The sequence below is a fragment of the Macrobrachium rosenbergii genome, chromosome 3 (assembly GCF_040412425.1).
Source record: "Macrobrachium rosenbergii isolate ZJJX-2024 chromosome 3, ASM4041242v1, whole genome shotgun sequence".
NCBI classification, from domain to species: domain Eukaryota; kingdom Metazoa; phylum Arthropoda; class Malacostraca; order Decapoda; family Palaemonidae; genus Macrobrachium; species Macrobrachium rosenbergii.
In genome coordinates this window covers 63,274,614-63,294,402 of record NC_089743.1, presented here as the reverse complement: position 1 = coordinate 63,294,402, position 19,789 = coordinate 63,274,614, and the positions used below count along the sequence as shown (strand labels likewise).

At 34.3% G+C, this 19,789-nt stretch overlaps 1 protein-coding gene across 5 annotated transcripts in view; it reads left to right on the top strand.

The window, feature by feature from the left end:
• Positions 1–19,789, top strand: part of LOC136856463 (RING finger protein 207-like) — a 475,485-nt gene that overhangs the window by 29,437 nt on the left and 426,259 nt on the right. The window lies entirely within an intron of this gene.

Below are 19,789 nucleotides of genomic sequence, written 5' to 3'. Positions count from 1 at the left end.
CGAGCTGTACGATCCCATTTTTTTCTCAGGTCTCTTGTGTATTGTATTTATGTCTTTTATATCATTATTGATAGAAAGGCAACCCGCTCGTAATTTCCAATACAGTAAGTTTTTACGCAAGATGAACACTTCGTGCGTCTTGTCGTGTTTTGTGGAGGCCTCACTGTTAGTTCTGAATACCATTGCAGTTTTGAATATTTTCTAGACTGATGTATTTATCTTTAGGGGGAATTTATCAGGAAGTCTATAAAAATAATCTACTAGAATATGTCACTTACTTGAATAAGTCATTTCCACCTATTGCATGCAATCGAGGGGTTGACATAAATTCCACGGTAGAGCGTCATTATTCATATAATTTTGATAATTTAGTTGATAATGTCGTGATTACAATCGAAGATGGAGAAGTTACATAATTCGTTCCAATGCAAGAGAATTAATTACAGAATTATATGGCGGCAGTAGGTGTGCCGGAAAAATGAATCTGAGTAGATAATGCAATTTAAAAATTGAAATTGCATCGTGTACTTAAAAGTTCCAAATCTTCCATATAATGTGAGGTATTTTCGGTTTCCAGCTTTGTGAAAATTGACGATGGTAATTTTTCTGGAACATTCAGTTTTTGCAGAGTTAGAAGACCGTTTTTGGGTATGAAGGTTTAGGTACTCGTGTAATACTATGTTCATACTGTATACATTTTTATTACATACATAGGAGTAAAGGTCAGGTGCTCGTTTTACAGTGTTTTCGTACTGTGTACATTTTTATTGCACTCCGTAAGTGGCAATTATACGTTATAATTTTATTGAGAGAAAAATTTCCAAAATATTTGTACATTTAACCAACTTTCAGTGCTGCGTATGGTTAGATGTGATAATTTATGGTTAGGAAATTACTGCTTGATTTGATAGTCAAAAATCAACCTAATTTCTCTGAGGCAATTAACCTTTTTATTGATACGAATACTGACTGCCCTAAGAAAACATAGATAAGTGGTATCTCATAAAAGTAAAATCATCATTGTGGGAAGGAAGCATTTCATGAGTGAAAAGCAGAGAAGGTATAAAGGTAGTGTAGCACCGGCATAGCCGCGCAGTCACTCACGCTTGGTATTGTATTGTTGTATTTTATCTTGAAAAAAAGTTTCTTAGTTTAACTAGACAGCTGATGAAGGAAAAGATTTATAGGAATGAGAAACGGGACCAAGCTTATTTTTGAGACATTTGAGAAATTAATTTCTATCACCAGAAACTTGAAAATTTGCATTCTAGGACACTGATGAAGGAAAAGAATAGGAATGAGAAAGACAAATTTTGAGACTTGAATATTCATAAAATAAATGTATAGCGCTCTATTAAGTTTATTGTTACTATATTCATAAAATAAATAGAAACCTGATAGTTTGTGAATATATATATATATATATGAATATATATATATATATATATATATATATATATATATATATATATATATATATATATATATATATATGCATGTGCATGTAATAAATGTGAAATTTATGTGTGTATTTTATATATATATATATATATATATATATATATATATATATATACACACACATATGTGTATATATATATATATATATATATATATATATATATATATATATATATATATATATATATATATATATATATATATATATATATATATATATATATATATATATATATATATATATATTTAAAGTGTAGTGAAAGTCAGACAATGGAGTGGCGCGAAGCCTTTCTAGATATTAATCCAACACGTATGCTTGAAAATGTGGGATTAAAGCCAGAGTCCTCTCTCCTCTCCCTTGTTTTTCTCTCTCCTTCATGGCCGGATTCTTTTATACATGCAAGTCAGGCGACATATTCGTGATTAAATATGGGGTTTATGTATATTTATGTCCGTGCGTTGAGGGAGAATCTTTTTTTTCCCTATATGTTAATGTGTGTGTGTGTGTACAGTGTATATATATATATATATATATATATATATATATATATATATATATATATATATATATATATATATATATGTGTGTGTGTGTGTGTGTGTGAGTGTGTGTATTATATGTGCGTGTGTATGTGTGGTGTGTGTTTATGTATGTATATGAATTAACAACATGTTTATCGAATGAGATGAGAAGTAACGAAATTTAATTCATGAAGAAAGTTTATGCAGATGTGCTGGGTCTCTCTCTCTCTCTCTCTCTCTCTCTCTCTCTCTCTCTCTCTCTCTCTCTCTCTCTCTCTCAGAACTACATAACATGGACAAAATGTGTGAATGTTACTGGTAGAAAAATTACATAAAATTTCATATTTTCCAAACGTTTGAATTTTAATATTGTGCATCTGTAAATGTATATGTCTGTGGTAAAACTGGGATGATTATATTCGTCCATGTAACTGTGAATCATATATAGACGTTTAAAATTATTCCATTTATCTCCATATTGCCTCCTTTATTTTGTGTATTTTTAATGAAAGTTGTAGAGCACTGATGATCATTGTTATTTTGTATGAGGAATCAATAAGTAATTCAAGTGGTAGGTTCTAGAGCATAGGATTTTCAAATGGCAAACCTTACATTATACTTAGTTTCAGATGTTTGAGAAAATCTCTGCCAGAGTAACGGTTCAATATTGTCCTACTCGGATTTTATTGCGAATTTAAAGTATTTTGATAAAAAAAATTTCAGTGTAGTTGAAGACAGTATTCAACGCAATGAAACTTGCAAATATAAGGTTAACAGGAAGGAACAGTTTCCTTGTCGGAAAGTAATACTGTCGGTCTGTGCTTTACCTGTAAGACTGGGAGAATGTTGTTTAAAGGGAAGGTGTACCTGGACAGAAGCATTTTCCACACCTGTTATCGACGCTAATGGGGCAATTGCTCTTCGGTGACATGGGAGTTGCAAGGACGATATGAGGGTGACCCTCGTCTATCCTTCTGCCTCCACCCCACACTCACCCTCATCCCGCAAAACGAATTTGCATAATGGTGAGACGACCAAAACTCGCCAATATTTTCCTTTACCTCTATTCTGCTCACGCCACGTATTTGTGATTTTTGCGTCTGAATTTTGATGGAGGTTTGCGATAATTTCGCCGTACTAGTTCTTTGTTAGTTATTGATATCATTTTCTTGTGTATTTTGTTTTTCTTTTGCATTGTTTTGCTTTCTGTGGCGTTTGGTCACTTTCCGGCGAAGGTCTAAATTACGATTTCTTTTACCTAAAATGATAATTATGACAAGTTCAATTTCCTGAAATACGCTTTCTCCTTTTTTGGCTCGTTCTTGTAGTTACACTCTGTAAGAATTGCGAGATCTGCAAGACACAATCCTTGATTTTCCTGTGTGGCCGTTCTGAAATATATATTTACTTTTTACTTCTTTGAGTTATTTTACTCTCTTTATTGACTGAAACCCGATCATAATAATTTGAGGCGGTGTTATAAAAACATTTATTTACAAGTCTTGTATCCGAGTAATGGTTTACGATATTACGTAATGTTAATCACAGTATACTCGTATTTTTGAAGTGTGTTTCAGAAGCTCGCTCAGATTATTTTATTTCTTTTGGGCGTCTTTATCTAAGCAAAATTTAGCCTTGCGCTAACGTTTCACTTCACTTTGTAACTGATAATTTAAGACATAGGAATATTTCTTATTTTAGTTCTATGGCTGGTTCGCCCGAAATTAATTGTTTCATTAACTGACTAAAACGTTTGTAATGTAATTTTCCACACCATTGTTTTACTTTTTGGAATCTTCAGAAATAAATTCAGGAAATACTTCAAGCTATTTGGATATGCCTGGAATATTGCTTTGGTATGAAAACTCGGGTAATGAAAATATGTAAGTTATATTGCAGCAAATGGAATAGTAAAACTACGATGACATAAAAGAGAAATTGCTTTTACTTAAAACAATCAAACCACGAAGACGTACCAGCAATGCTGTAATAGAAAAACTGAAACAGCGGAAATACAAACGTGATATTTCTGCAAATAAAGTATTCAGACGAGGATTACTTGACATTGATAAACAAGAATGATATAACAGTGATGACGCTGTAATTGGAATATAAAAATAACAATGATATAGCCTTGATATTGCTGTAATTGGAACATTCAAACAGTGATGACATACTAGTGTATTGCCCGGACAGGAAAATTCAAAACAGCTCAGAGCCACCAAGTTAAATTGCAGTGATATGAAAATTCAGACGACAAAGACGTAACAGGGATATTTCGACCAATAAACATTTGAAACAATAACCCTTTTAGACATGATATCTTCACATGTGCATTTCCAACCAGCTTTCATTTTCGTCAGTATACATTTTGATTACTCAAGACTAATAATGAGTTTATATAGAAGAATTTTATTCTTTTTAACTAAACCTTGTTTTTCTTTCTGGCATCAAAATACCTCACATTTGCTCATTACTCTACGTTTCAGTTCACGGAACATCCATTCCAGTGAATTAATGGGACCACTGAGGAGAAAACTTTCTTCTAACCATTAAAACAAAGAATTACGATATAGATACATTTGTAAATATTCAGTTTCCAGCTTAGTAAGCTCCAACGTTGAACAGTCACCTAGTAATTAATAACCAAAATTGTAACGCATATTGCAAAACCTCCATATCCTCACAATATGATGAAACTTTGGCCGGCTCATCTCGTAGCCAGTGTCAGCTGCCGATGGAGGCCCCATTTAAAGTGATTCCTCAAAGCAATATGGAAGTGTGGTCGTTTGTTACTATTTTTATATTTTCACTAATCATAGGAAACGTCCGCATTCGGTATTCATGTAATTCATTGGTATACCCCTCGCCTGGATTTAAAAATATCTACTTTGTTTACCTTCACAGGACTGAATTGTCTTAAAGACCGTGCGTCACTGAAATGGCTTTCGAACAACTTCGTCGTAACTCTCATTCTCCAGCGATTAATTTCAAGTAAATAGCAACATACCTCTAACAGCTTACGTTAATAGCCTATCACAAACTATCATGTACTGCAATATTCTATCATGTAGGTCACAGGGAAACTGCCGCCCCCCCCTCTCTCTCTCTCTCTCTCTCTCTCTCTCTCTCTCTCTCTCTCTCTCTCTCTCTCGGTGGAACATCCCTTGTTTGATGAAACCAGGAGAAATGAAGGAATCGTTTTATTGTGCTGATGTCGTCAGCAATATTTGTTTGTTCACTTTTATTGCTGTCAGCATTTAAGAGATTTCCTGGGAAATGTTGGAAGCAGATATATTTGCTTCTTTCAGTTTTTTTTTTTCTGTGACGCGTGATAAATCAATTGCTGATGCCCCTAAGTCCCCACTTTTCTAATTTGAAAAGGTTAGAGGAAAGTTTTTGTCAAAGTTATCGTTTTGCTGAGCTGGCGGTTTTGAGTTGACGATGGGCAGAGATGTTATGGAAGATTAAACCAGGAAGGCGCCCTTCTACCTTCAGTGTTTGTATACTCTCTCTCTCTCTCTCTCTCTCTCTCTCTCTCGTGCAGGGACCTACACGTCACTGTTTTGGCAGTTTTCGTTCGACCCTGTTCTCTTATCTTTTCCTTTGATGGTTTATCTTGCCCTTCTCTTTATCACAAACTGAAGCCTCATTTATTCGCTTGTGACATTCGGCATGTCACAAGAGCAGTTCCATACGGCTAATCAACTCCACTGAATGTCTATAGCTTTTATGTGTACTGCATCATGTTAAATACACGTCCATTTTCATGATAGAATTCCGTGAGTTTGGGAGGTAGCCTCTGTGGCCCCGCGGTTATTTAGTCATATATAAAACGCCGGGAGTGATTTCGTAGTCTGACTTCAGCGAGTTTTAAAAGAGGGTAATTGTTCACCTTGTCAGTTTAATCGTTTCTTTCTAGTTTGCCTAGCGACACTAATTGAACTCGTGAAATATGATGGCATAAGCGATATGTCGGAAATGACGCTATTAATCAAGTAGAGAATTAATAACTCTCACTCTCTCACTCTATCTCTCTTAGAAGTTGCTTGTCTCCCCTCTCTCTCTCTCTCTCTCTCTCTCTCTCTCTCTCTCATCTCTCTCTCTCTCTCTCCGCATCTGTCCTCTTTTTCGCTTCGTTAATATTATCAGCAGTTACACTTTTGTTTTGTTATTTTTTTCAGACTTGAAAATTGCTGAATATTTGATATGCAAACTTTGGTGTAATACGAGTTTTCCCATTACACACCAACACGAAATGGCCACCAAAGTTACTAGAATTGATACATTTCATTTTGTCGAGCATGGGGGGAAAAACGCGCTGTAATATTAACAAAGTCGAGTAGAATTTGCAGGCTGACATGATTAATGGTTGGGGAGTAATGGCTGCTGCTGCATTCATAGATTTGTTTGCTTTTGCAGCGCCATTGTTGCTCTTAATGCACGCGTTGCTTTTTTCCCCACTCGTTCTGCTTTTCTCGTCCGGAGCGATGCAACATTTTAATTTCGGAGTCGGTTACTCAAATGAGAATTTCTCAAACGAGCTTCCAGTTTTTTCCTCCCAGGATAAATTTCTGACACTTTACGGGCCCAAGTGGTGAATATACCTGCAACTTCATCTCAAAAATAGAACGATAAATAAATATACAAATCAGTTGGAGGAGGAGGAAAGTACACGGACGCAAAATTTCGCGTCCATTTCCATTTCGCGTTAATCGGCAGTTTCCCCCGCGAGTTTAATTTCATGCATGCGCATCCCCTGATGAATAAACATGAGCTTAAGCAGTTACTGTAGATGAACGCTGGAATATGAACAGAAATTGTTGGCTACTTCGTCCGAGAAGTATTTTAAAAGCTATTAGTGAAGGTGTCTGAAACCTTGCTTCAGTCTCAGTCGAGGCCTGTTGTAAAAGTACCCTCACCATATCCACTGTCTTTACGAAGAGTATTTCGTTTTTATTTTATTAGTAAAGAACTTAAATATAAAAACCAATTTCATTTTGTCCTTAAAGTTTCTCTGTTTATTTGCTCGAAAGCATTTTGAAATCAGTTGTTTTTACAGATTTTACGCGTGCCTTCTTTCTTATTTTTTTTAATGTATATGTTTCTTTACGCGTCATTAAACCCAATTTCGGTGAATAAAATGTTTTGTTTAGCATGAAGTAATTGATTAGTTGCATGCTATATACAGTGAGATATTCTCACCCAAAATTCTTTTGTTGCTTCCCGTTAAGAACACTTCGATATTCGAATGATAATGCATCTTTCCATTTGTTCTAATAAGACTCTAAAATAGCCCGCATCTGTAAGATCCAACATTCAGCAAATAGTGTCCTTCCTGGAACCCACAAATTGATGTCATAGATTCCAATATAACGTCAAATAGTGTGGGGTTCTAAGAACCCACATTTAATTGTATTGGTTCCAGGATGGCGCTCTGAACGTTCGGTGATTTCAGGAAACCCCATTTAATGACACTAAGTAGTAATAAAGGTCAAATATTTAGTGACGAGGTGTGTTTTTACGGTATACTATTAGCTTTTTGTCATGCACACACATACACGCATATATATACACACACACACACACACATATATATATATATATATATATATATATATATATATATATATATATATATATATATTTATATTTATATATATATGTGTGTGTAACATTATATGTATATACATATATATATATGTATTTGTATGTATGTATGTATGTATGTACAGTATATATGTGTAGTCCGTCGAATAATTCTTTTGGTCTCATGGCTGAGATGAAAATGATATCACATACAGTCTGTAAAATTGGGTTGCTGTGGCACCTTCACTCTTAATGATTATTATAATAAAAAGAAATTTGGTATGAGTATGGAATTTTCTTCCTCTCCAGCATCCTACAATATACACATGCAGTAAATGTGCCTCGCTGTCGAGTTTCTCATTTCCAGAGGTCGTTTGTTCCTCACACTGTTGGACTGTGGAACAATCTCCTTGAGGATGTCGTGCGATTGGAACTCAAAAGTTCAAGTGAAGATGCAATGCATTACTACCCTCGTACAATTCTCCTTGTATTTTTATCATTTACCTACATATTTATTTTTTATTTATTCGTTTATTTGTTAATTTATTTTTTTATTTTTTGATAGGTGATCTCTTCTTCGTGTATTTCCCATTACCTTCTGTTACTTCTTTCTGATGAACACCATATTTTTTATAAGCTTGTATTTCAAGTCAGTGGCCCCCTGAGGGCTTGTTCCATATGCATAGGACTCGTCCTCTTTAATAATAATAATAATAATAATAATAATAATAATAATAATAATAATGGACTTTTTTTAGATATTTACCTGCAGTATTGCAAGAGGTGAACGGGGGTACGTAATGCATAGGGTAATAGAGAAAAATGTAGATAACTCATAAAACAGATTGAATTTATTGGTATCTTCCAATACATTGGTGCCCTCCATGAGATTTTCATTGGAAAAGAAATAGACGGGCCAATGCCGTTTTTAGACGTATTTGTATAGAGATAAAAAAATAAGTTGTCTGTTTACAGGAAGTCTTGGTTTATGTCACGTGGACGAAACATTAAAGTATGTATGTATGTGCGCGTGCGTGTGAATATTCATTATTCACTAATATGATCAAGGGTGTTTGCGTACCTGAGTGGTTATCTCTTCTGCCGATGAAGTGTAGTTATATAAGTATTGTAAAAGAGAAAACGCCTATATTTATCGATGAATATATCTGACCTTAAACACCTAAGTTCTTGGTTGAAACGAGGACAGTTATTCAATGGACAGTCGGATCATATCGCACTAATTAATATTTTTCTATAATTCGTCTTGGAAGTGCACAATAAAATGAATTATCAAAGTTTCAGAACTTCCTCAATTTAGTCTTCAACACGATGCCGTGATCATCATGCAGAAGGCAAGATCGCCAAATGGATTTTTAAATATTGTATTTTTCAGCAAGTGGAAAAAAGAAGTATTTCTTACTCTTAGAAGCTCATTATTATATTACATTATATATATACATATATATATATATATATATATATATATATATATGTATATATATATATATATATATATATATATATATATATATATATATATACATATACACATATATGCATTTTCCCTTTTGAGATGTTACGAGCCCCATGAACTCTTCTTCCCCGCTCGCAACTCACCTTAACTGACACCTTAACTGACTAATTACTAGGGTTTCCGATGGAGCATGCCATTTTCCCATCCCTGCTTAGGATTCGAACCAGAGTCCTTTTGTTTATCAGACATGACTGCTGGTAAGCGAAGTTTAGCAACTTCAGCTCTTTAAGGGATGACCACCCAAATTTGACCGACACTTTCAGCACATAAAACTTTTGAACAACCTTATTGATTGATATGAGGGCATGCAACCTTTCTAAATATACATATATTCTATTTATATATATATATATATATATATATATATATATATATATATATATATATATATATATCTGTATATATACATATATATATTCAGTATTTAGAACTTTCTTAGTTACCAATTTTGTCTGGAAGAAAATAATCAGATACTGAAAGTCCCACAGTCCCCGACTGATCCAAGCATACCATGAAATATTTCATGATAAATGTAAGTAAGAAAAACCTTTTGCCCTCCAAAAGACAGAAGGAGAGGAAGGAAAAAAAAACCTTTCCGTTAATTCGCCCTCTCCTTTGGCCACCGTATCGTAGACAATAAAAAGAGGAAACTAAATTATGTTGGCCATCAATCACCATAGTATAGGAGGGGGGAAAGAGGAGCGACATAGTTCTGAGAGGGGTTGGTGGTTCCCGGCGGTGGGGAGGGGGTTGGTTTGAGGAGTTGGGTGGGGAGGGGAGATAATTGGGGAAGGAGGGGAGGAGTGCAAGGCGTTGATAAATCTGGTGGTGGGGAACCACAGCTGACGTCATTGACAGCTACGGAGTCTTTCGTCTCCGGCATCCCATCTCTCCCCAATCCCTTCTCTTTTCTACTCTCACTACTCTCTTGACTTTATTTCTTGTCTGCTCTCTCTCTCTCCCCCTCTCTCTCTCTCTCTCTCATACAAATTAGGTATGCATTTGTCCCTGGAAATCTTTGTCCAGTCCTAAACAGATTGCAGTGTTATTGCAGTGTTATTTCCCCCTCTTTGCTCTTTCTCTTTCCACGTTAGATTGTTATCCCTTAATTGTTTCCGTTTACAATAGGCTCTGTTTTCTTTCGGCCCCCCCCCCACCCTTTTCCTCTTACCATTGCCACTTTACTTCTTCTTCTTCCTGTTATCTATTCCATGCCTCTGTTTGTTTCCTATTGGGCTTGATAGCCCGATAGGTAGGTGTAAATCAAAAGAGGGAGGATTTATTTTTAGTGCTTGTAATTATTGCGTCGGATTTTTCCATTCTCTCATGCTAAGTCGTTGGCACAAACCAGTGGTTACTGTTGAAACTGTTAAAGTTTACAGTTAATGTAGAGTGTTACAGTTGCTGACCGAAAGCTTTTGGGTTTCATTGTTGGAGTTTTTGTTGGCAGTGAATGTGACAGGATTTCGCATTATCACGTTCGGTTGCTGTGCTTAGTTTTCGTTTGTGTCTCCCAATCTGCCATTGCTGCTTAGATGATGAATGTTTGTTTGTTTGTCTTTTGTTTGGCCGATAATAATCGAATGTAATTGTTTATTTATCTTGTTCATTTTTTATTTTGTTACCAAGTCTTTTATGTATTTTCTTTTGAGTTTTATTTCATTATGCAAATGAAGTTCACTTTCATCAGCAGAAATGAGTAAATCTGATTTATCAATTTATTTTTTTAATTACAACTTTCCTCAAAAAATATACTCATCTGGGAATGTGAATGGTCTAAAGTTTAGACCATTCATCTAAACATTACTTTAAACATCGTATCTGTGCACTGGGTGATTATCACTCCCCGGATATGTGTTATGCCACTTTAAACATCGTATCTTCACATGGGTGATTATTAGTCCAAAAATATTATATCTTCTGCCTCAACCTCCCTGGCAGCTTGGCTGTCACAATCAATCTCGAATTGCTGTTTTTGTTTCTTTCAGTCTGTCAACTCTGAGCTTTGTGAAGATCACTGAATGGGGATCCCATAACCCATAACCTATTCAAGCGAGGTTTCAAGACAGTCTCTTCCTATTTCTTTGTACATTATCTCAACCATTTTCTTTCCCTGGTTCAGGAAATATTTAGGTAATCAGTTGCGTTGCGTATTGTCATGGTACTATTTACGAAATCTTCAGATGAGCCCTATCTGTCCATCTTTAAATCTTTGCTCGCATAGTTGGGTCTTGCTCCGTCATCTTTATTAATATGATTAACGTAAAAGTAATCCGTTCAACGAATGACCCTGTCCCAAGGTGTCGCTGCTGCTCCTTCCTATCGATATTATTTTGGTCACTCCCTTGATAGCTCGGTAATGGAACTATTTTTTTCCTGACTATTGTAATCTTTCAAAAGGCGGGTCGTCCGCTACCATTGTGGTTAAGTACATCTTTGTTTTTATGGTATTGTTTGGATCAGTACTGCAGTAGATAGGGAATATGGGTTTCCTGTTGGAAAGTGGTTTGCATCAAAAGAAATAATTGCTGTTAAGTTAGGGGAGTAGGGAGCCGTGCTGAAAGATGGTAAATATGTTCTAATGTCAATGTCTGAAATATTTTGCATGCCTAGGAACTTCTTACTATTGTGGTTGGAGATGATTTGATTTCGAATCAAGGAATAGAACATGAATTTGGTAGAAATATGCCCAAGAGGGTCAAAACCAGTACCAAATTGGTAACTTGAATGTAATTGGAATTTATACGTTTGAGTCGACGTCAGTATTCATCTCCCTTGATAGCTGAGTGGATTCAATCATTGTCAATCTCAAAATGGCAAGTAAGGATCCTGGTCAGGGTAGGTGCACAAACTTATGTAATTTCCTGAAGGTGTAGGTTATTGCTAGGCTATAGTGAATTAGACATTAACTGATCATTTTCGGCTTGTTTTATACGTATATATATATACGTATATATGTGTATATATATGTGTGTGTATACACATACATACATATATATGCATGTATGTATCTATATGTATATATGTATATATATATATATATATATATATATATATATATATATATATATATATATATATATATATATATATATATATATATATATATATGGACGTTACATCGTTTTTATCAGAGAGGAGGTGGTTTTAGAAGATGTTATCTTTCGACTCCCTGCAAGTATTTTAAGATGAAGTAACTGGCTCAGATTCCTACTCCTAGGCTGCATTTTTTACATCCAGCTGACTACTAGGAACACACTCCTCTTTAGACCATGAGAGACACAACTGGTTCAAAAGAAGTATGTCTGTGGTAGTGTTCCGCATTCGCAGGTGATTCGAACTCATGTCCTCTGTCAAGCGAGGTATTCATTATAGCCATTTTGACGTTGTCAGATAATCTCTCTCTGATATTATGTTGTTTGACTGACTGACTTGTACGAAAGTGGACGAAAATACCCGAAACTGTTCCAATTTAATTAGTAGGCCCGAGTAGCCCCTTGGAATTTTGTGGCTGGAGGAATTTAGGCTTAGGGCGACCATTGAAGACATCGTTAGACCCTTTAGAAAAACTTGGGCGGTTTTGCTTTGTTGGCACACGTCTAACTTCGCCGAAGAAGAAGATTCTCGTCGCGTAAGTCAAGGGAAGGCGAAAACAACCCTTAGATACCCTCCGAGAACCCACTGACGTATGTGAGACGCAGCTGAACGTAATCAGTAATTTTCCTTTTTTTTTTTTTTTAAGGCTTTGAGAGATATGGCGCCCTCCTTGTTAGAGATCGTTTGTATGCCCATATGCTAGAGTGTAAAATGTTCATCTCACAACTTTTACCGTTTGGATTCGTTGTGGGCGTAGGCCTAAGAACCTTCATGATTGTCTGTCGAATAGCGAAACAGTTTTCTTCTCCTAGAGGAAAATAATATTATTTACTTTTAATTATTCCTATAGAAATGATAGTTTCAATTTTCCGTAAGCAAAAACTCGTTATATTACTTTGCGTGAAATTCATCCATTAATAATAATCTTGTCGGTTAAGAAGATTTGCTAAGGTAATACACACACACACACACACACACACACAACACATATATATGTTTGTGTTTATTATATGTATATAAGGAGAACTGCTAAGGTAATACGTATATGTATGTATATATATATATATATATATATATATATATATATATATATATATATATATATATATATATATATATATATATATATATATATATATATATTATATGGAAAGTTGAAAGAGTATAATTCTGGAGATTTCCAAGAAACATCATCAAATTTTTTTTTGCACAATATAAAGTTAGATTTATCGCTCTTTAATTACATTGTTTCAATTCACCCCCTCTATCCACGCCCCCTTCAAGGTTTTCCACTTACCCATTTCAATTGCCTTCATTCCTTTGTCTCCCCTCGTTCTCGGTGACCATTTTTGACACCTTTCGATTTGACCCGTCAAGCTTGTTATTTTTCTCACCTTCACTGTCTTCCTCGACCCTTCTCGAATTCTCTCTCTCTCTCTCTCTCTCTCTCTCTCTCTCTCTCTCTCTCTCTCTCTCTCTCTCTCTCTCTCTCTCCACCACGCGCACATATATACATGAATATGAATATATATTTATATATATATATATATATATATATATATATATATATATATATATATATATATTTTGTGTGTGTGTGTGTGTGTGAGAGAGAGAGAGAGAGAGAGAGAGAGAGAGAGAGAGAGAGAGAGAGAGAGAAGCCTGGGACACACACACAGCTATCTTTCCTCTTTCGGTATCTGGAATCTGGAAATTATTCTAAGTCAACCATAGTGAGATAAATGTTGTATTTCTTATTCATACATTTTAGTTTTCTGCAAAAAAAAAACTCTTGAGATGGCTTTGTCTGTCCGTCCGCACTTTTTCTGTCCGCCCTCAGATCTTAAAAACTACTGAGGCTAGAGGGCTGCAAATTGGTATGTTGATCATCCACCCTCCAATCATCAAACATACCAAATTGCAGGCCTCTACCCTCAGTAGTTTTTATTTTATGTAAGGTTAAAGTTAGCCATAATCGTGCTTCTGGCACCGATATAGGACTGGCCACCACCGTGCCGTGGTTAAAGTTTCATGAGCCGCGGCTCATACAGCATTATACCGAGACCACCGATAGATAGATCTATTTTCGGTGGCCTTGATTATAAGCTGTATAGAAAACTCGATTGCTCCGAAGAAACTGGCGCATTTTGTATTTTGCAATTCAGAGGCGCTGTATATTCGAGAACTGTAACATGTTCGTTCACATTTTTTGCTTGGGACAATAATTCGTCTAATTCAACATATTTATAATTATTAATAGCTACTGCATGTAATGTGAATGTATTGTGTGTATAAATTATTATTTTTATTAGAAATAGTAGTATTAGTAACTGATATGACGGTGTTGACGTTATCTAATTACTGCAATTAGAAGTTTTTACGTTCTGGATCATTTGCTGAATATTTTAATTTTACTGAAGACAGTTCAGTTAAAGGCTTATTTAGTGACCTTTATGATATAAAGATCTTTATAATAATGGGCTTTATGGTTAATTGTTAGATAACCACAATTTTTACATTTATTTGCTTTTGCTATTCCTACTGCTAATACGGTCAAATTACGGCGTCCACGAGTTGAAGTGGTTTATGCAAATGAAGTTTCTTTTTAGCTATTTCCCTTAGTTAGTTGTAGAATATTCTTTTATTTCATCTTCTCTAGCTATATAATGATAGAGTTCGAGATCTATTCAGTCTGACTCTATGTAATGTACATGTACTGTACAAGAGATGGCAATAATTTCAGTACACATTATTATGTATGGTCAAAAGAAAAATCATTCAGTTTTGTGTAAAGTGGTCTTTTTCATTATTATAGCCTGTCAAAAAAAAAAAGAACTCGTTTAAATAAGGTGAAATGATCCATCATTCAAGTAAACCGAACACTTCCGCGAGATATTTAGCAAAGATGGAATACTCCATATCTGAGATCATTGTCCTTACAAATAATCTTCGTCTGTATAAGTATTTGTTATTTAATCTTGGTGTAAAGTTCATTTGTCTCGCTTTTAAACAGTTCGGATTTCGTATTGCCTCGACTTGCTGAATGATGTAGTGTTTTCAGTCTTAGTGTTAATCTGAAGACTTGAGAACTAGCATTACTAAGAATCTTGTATTTCCCTGTGGCCATATACTCTCTCATCTCTCTCTCTCTCTCTCTGCCTTTGTGTGTGTGTCTCTCTGTCCTTATATATATGTATATATATATATATATATATATATATATATATATATATATATATATATATGTATATATATACATACATACATATATATATATATATATATATATATATATATATATATATATATATATATATATATATATAATGTATAATGTTTGTGTGCGTTTGTGTAAGGAATCCAGTAATTGAGTTTAACGTACTCGTTTAACGAAATGAAACAGAATATTTGATTTTTATGCAAAAGACTCGTCGCATGCATATGTAAATAAAATACCTCACTCTGAATCCGCCGCAAATACTGTTGGATGACCACAGATGTTACGATTTGCTTTCCATGTAAACCGTTTTGGTTTGTATACAGATCTTTGAACGAGACCTGGCATACTAAACTGGCGACAAATATTCTTTTCGTACAGTGTGTGCAGTGTCTTGATTTAGATTTAAACCGAAGCCTTTTTTTTTTCGTCTGTATGTAACGAATTGCTTAACACAGCAATTTGAGGATTGCTGGACATAACAGTTTTAAGATTGTTGAACACAGCAGTCTGAGGATTGCTGAACATAGTAGTCTGGAAACTGGCGAAACAGGTGAAGATAGATAGCAGTCTGAGATTTGCTGAACACAGTAGTCTGATAACTGCTGGAATTGCTTAGCATAGCAGTCTCAGGATTGCTAAACATAGCCGTCTCAGGATAGCTAACTGTCATTGAGTAAATGTGGCAAGCCACAGTAATCCACATATATTCCTTTAAATATATACGTACCTCTTTGACAAATCATTTTTATAACTGATTAACTTGTAAATTTTTAACTTGTTCGGTAACAAGGTTAAGGCTTCATCGTAAAAACGGTTCGGCCAACAATACATTGTCGGTTATTAAAAACCTTTTATTTGGTAATTTAGTATTTAATCGGGTCTGTAAAGTTGATTATTAATCTACATATAGATAAAAGAGTTTCAGGGTTAGTGCGTTTTTTTCTATGAAAAGGTTAATATATATATATATATATATATTATATATATATATATATATATATATATATATATATTATATATATATATATATATATATATATAATTTATATTTTTATATACACAAACACACACACACACACACACACACACATATATATATATATATATATATATATATATATATATATATATATATATATATATATATATATATATATATATATATATATATATCTAAGATTCAGACGTCTTCTGTGTGGCCATAGGATACATTGCAAATTTATTAAATTTATTTTTGTTTTTCCTAGTGTCAGTGTTTATAAATCTACATATCCTTTATTACCAGTTGATTCCAGTTACTATTTAGGTATGTGTATATTCCTTGCTGTTCCTCTAAATGACATTCTGAAATATTACTCTTCCACTCTGACTTTAAACCTTCCGTCATCTCATATTCAATCTGACAACTATTTCTCAAAGTGTTATTCCGAGGCAAGAATTCGTCGCAGCATCCCGTCGTCGTATTTTATTCATGAAGCATCATCATCAAGTCCTCTTTCATTGCTTTCGTTATTAGCCCTTTTAGATGAGATGTTTCCTTCCGTTGAGCTGCTCTTTTCCGGACGTTTTTGTTTAACGGCCTCGTATTTCATCTCTTTCTCGTTTTTAATCTCTGGTGTTTACAATTTTAGTATCGGCGCATTCTTTGTCGTAGTTTTGGCATATTTCTTTTTGGCTGATTTGTTAAAGTGCTACTGCATTTGGCTGAGTGCTTCCGTATCGATTTGTTTATAGTCGCATAACGCTATTTATTTTGCCTTTTAGTATATGTGTTTTATTGCATATGTACTTTCATAAATATATAATATATATATATATATATATATATATATATATATATATATATATATATATATATATATATATATATATATGTGTGTGTGTGTGTGTGTATGTATGTATGTATGTATATATACACATATGGACATATATACATATTACATATGAACATATGTATATATTATATATATATATATATATATATATATATATATATATATATATATACACTTTATATATATACATATGTATATGTAGAAGAGTATAATTTAACATCATATAAATGTAGGATCTCCATTAAATGTTTAAATTTGTTTAAAATTCCCATCATGTTTTGAATCCCGTCTGCATTGGTAGTCGTTAACTTTAATCTCTCTCCCTCTCTAAAATATTAAATCTAACAGAATTCTGTTAAAACAGTTTTCACCTTCTGTATTTTTATTTTTATTTTTATGTCGCTGGGTGCGGGCAAATTTCATTCACACCTTAGTGTCCTCAGTTTTATTCTCTCTGCGGTAATTATGTATCTAATCACACTTAGACTGATCATATGTTTGTTAAAATTACAATATTGAAATGCAGCCACACGATTAGTTCTAATCCTCGCTAAACATCACTAATTTTCAGTAAGTGGGCACCCTTGTGTGATTGTTAAAATAATAACATTGAAATGCAACCACAAGATTAGTTCTAATCCTTGTAATTTGTTACATATTTGAGAGAGAGAGAGAGAGAGAGAGAGAGAGAGAGAGAGAGAGAGAGAGAGAGAGAGAGAGAGAGATTTGTGTGTCAGTTTACCTCTTCAGAATTTTTTGTAGTGTTTGTCTAAATGTAATTCTTTACTGTTTTCATTATCCACAGATCGTTCAGAATAATTCAAAACAAACCCTTAAACCCTCTTAAACCCTCTGCGTTCATAAGGAGGTCCAAGAAAGCTGGTTTAAGAAACTAACAAAAGTAAAGCCAAGTATGAATGAATGATAAATGCATACATCATAGATGCCAAAATAATGAATAATTTGGCGAAAGGAAAGTGTGTTCAAGCTCTCCCTTGGAAAGGAACTGAAACCTAAGGCAATTTGATGGCCGTGGATAAATAAGCCACAACCCATCCCATTGTGCAGAAATATTGGTGATATTGTCACCTGAGACAAAGCAGGTAGCTTCACAGATGCACCATTTTATTGAATATAACTTGATTGGCTGGACGAGTTCACCATTTATATGAATTTATATATCAGAGACATTTATTATGTATGGCAAAATGACAGTCGCGCATGTAAACGCATCGATAGCTATTTCGAATTCCCATTCTTTTCTTTGTGTCTTGGAATAAAAATATTTCTTAGTATTTTTTTAAGTATTTCACAATTGGGAATCGATTACGCCTTTCAACCTTGGGACCGGCATTAGAGAATGAATTAATGAAGAAGTGATTTGCTTGTTGTACCACGTTTTTCAATGAGGATTTAGTTTTCATTGATATTTATAGACTGAAAGGTTGGTTGGTTTAGACTGTGTCAGCCTTATGCCACCACGAACCTTTGCTCTAAGACGGCCAGTAAGGGTGGTCAGAGATAAAGGGAATAGGAGGTCGGATGTGGACATCAGAACTCAGCCTTATCAACACAGAAGGACTAAAGGAGTCTCGACTTTGCCATTGGCTTAGTAATCCAAAAGAAAATACAATAGCTGCTCTATCTTTCATTTCCATGTTTTCAAAAATCTCGGACGGAATTCCTCCTCCCCGCGCTCCTTTCATAATTATTAACACCTTGAAACAGAGCCTGGAAGAAAAGGAACTGCGTTGAGAACTTCTCAGAGAGGGATTATATCCGCAGTGTTGTCTCAGCCTCCGTAATATCTTCATAATAGAATGTCAAGTAAGAAAAAGTTGACGTAATGTTCAACTTTTTTTTTCTCTCTCCTGTTTTCTCTTTGGCAGGCGTTTGCAGCATTCCCTGTTATTATTATTATTATTATTATTATTATTATTATTATTATTATTATTATTATTATTATTATTATTATTATTATTATTATTATTATTATTATTATTTTAGTCTTTGGTGTAAATTGACCTTGTGTAGGACGATTTCTTTATTACGTTTAATTTAAGAGAAAGTGAATCAGTTGTGATAAAACTTTGGAGCAATTTTCATCAGTAATTCACAATTCATTTTCCGGGTAATATTGTCTAATAGTGTGTCTTTACCCAAGAACCAGAGAGGCGTAACATTTTTAGACGAATTAGACGAAACCTGAGCTTGTTCTCTTCTCTCTCTCTCTCTCTCTCTCTCTCTCTCTCTCTCTCTCTCTCTCTCTCTCTCTCATCCGTGATAGTGCATTTTGTTCCTGTGTCAGAGGAAAAATACCGCGTTTGAGAAGCATTTTAAAACATGCACTCAGCTAAGAAGTACCTGGATACACTCCGCATTTTGATTAGAACGGAAATAATCACTAATCGGTGTCAAGACCTAGCAGTTATCATCTGTGCAGAACTATCATGAAAGGATAATGTTGGCAGTGCTGCCAAGGTGTCTTAAATACGTAGGCGGTGTGGATACTAAAGCAATATCTGAAATAGA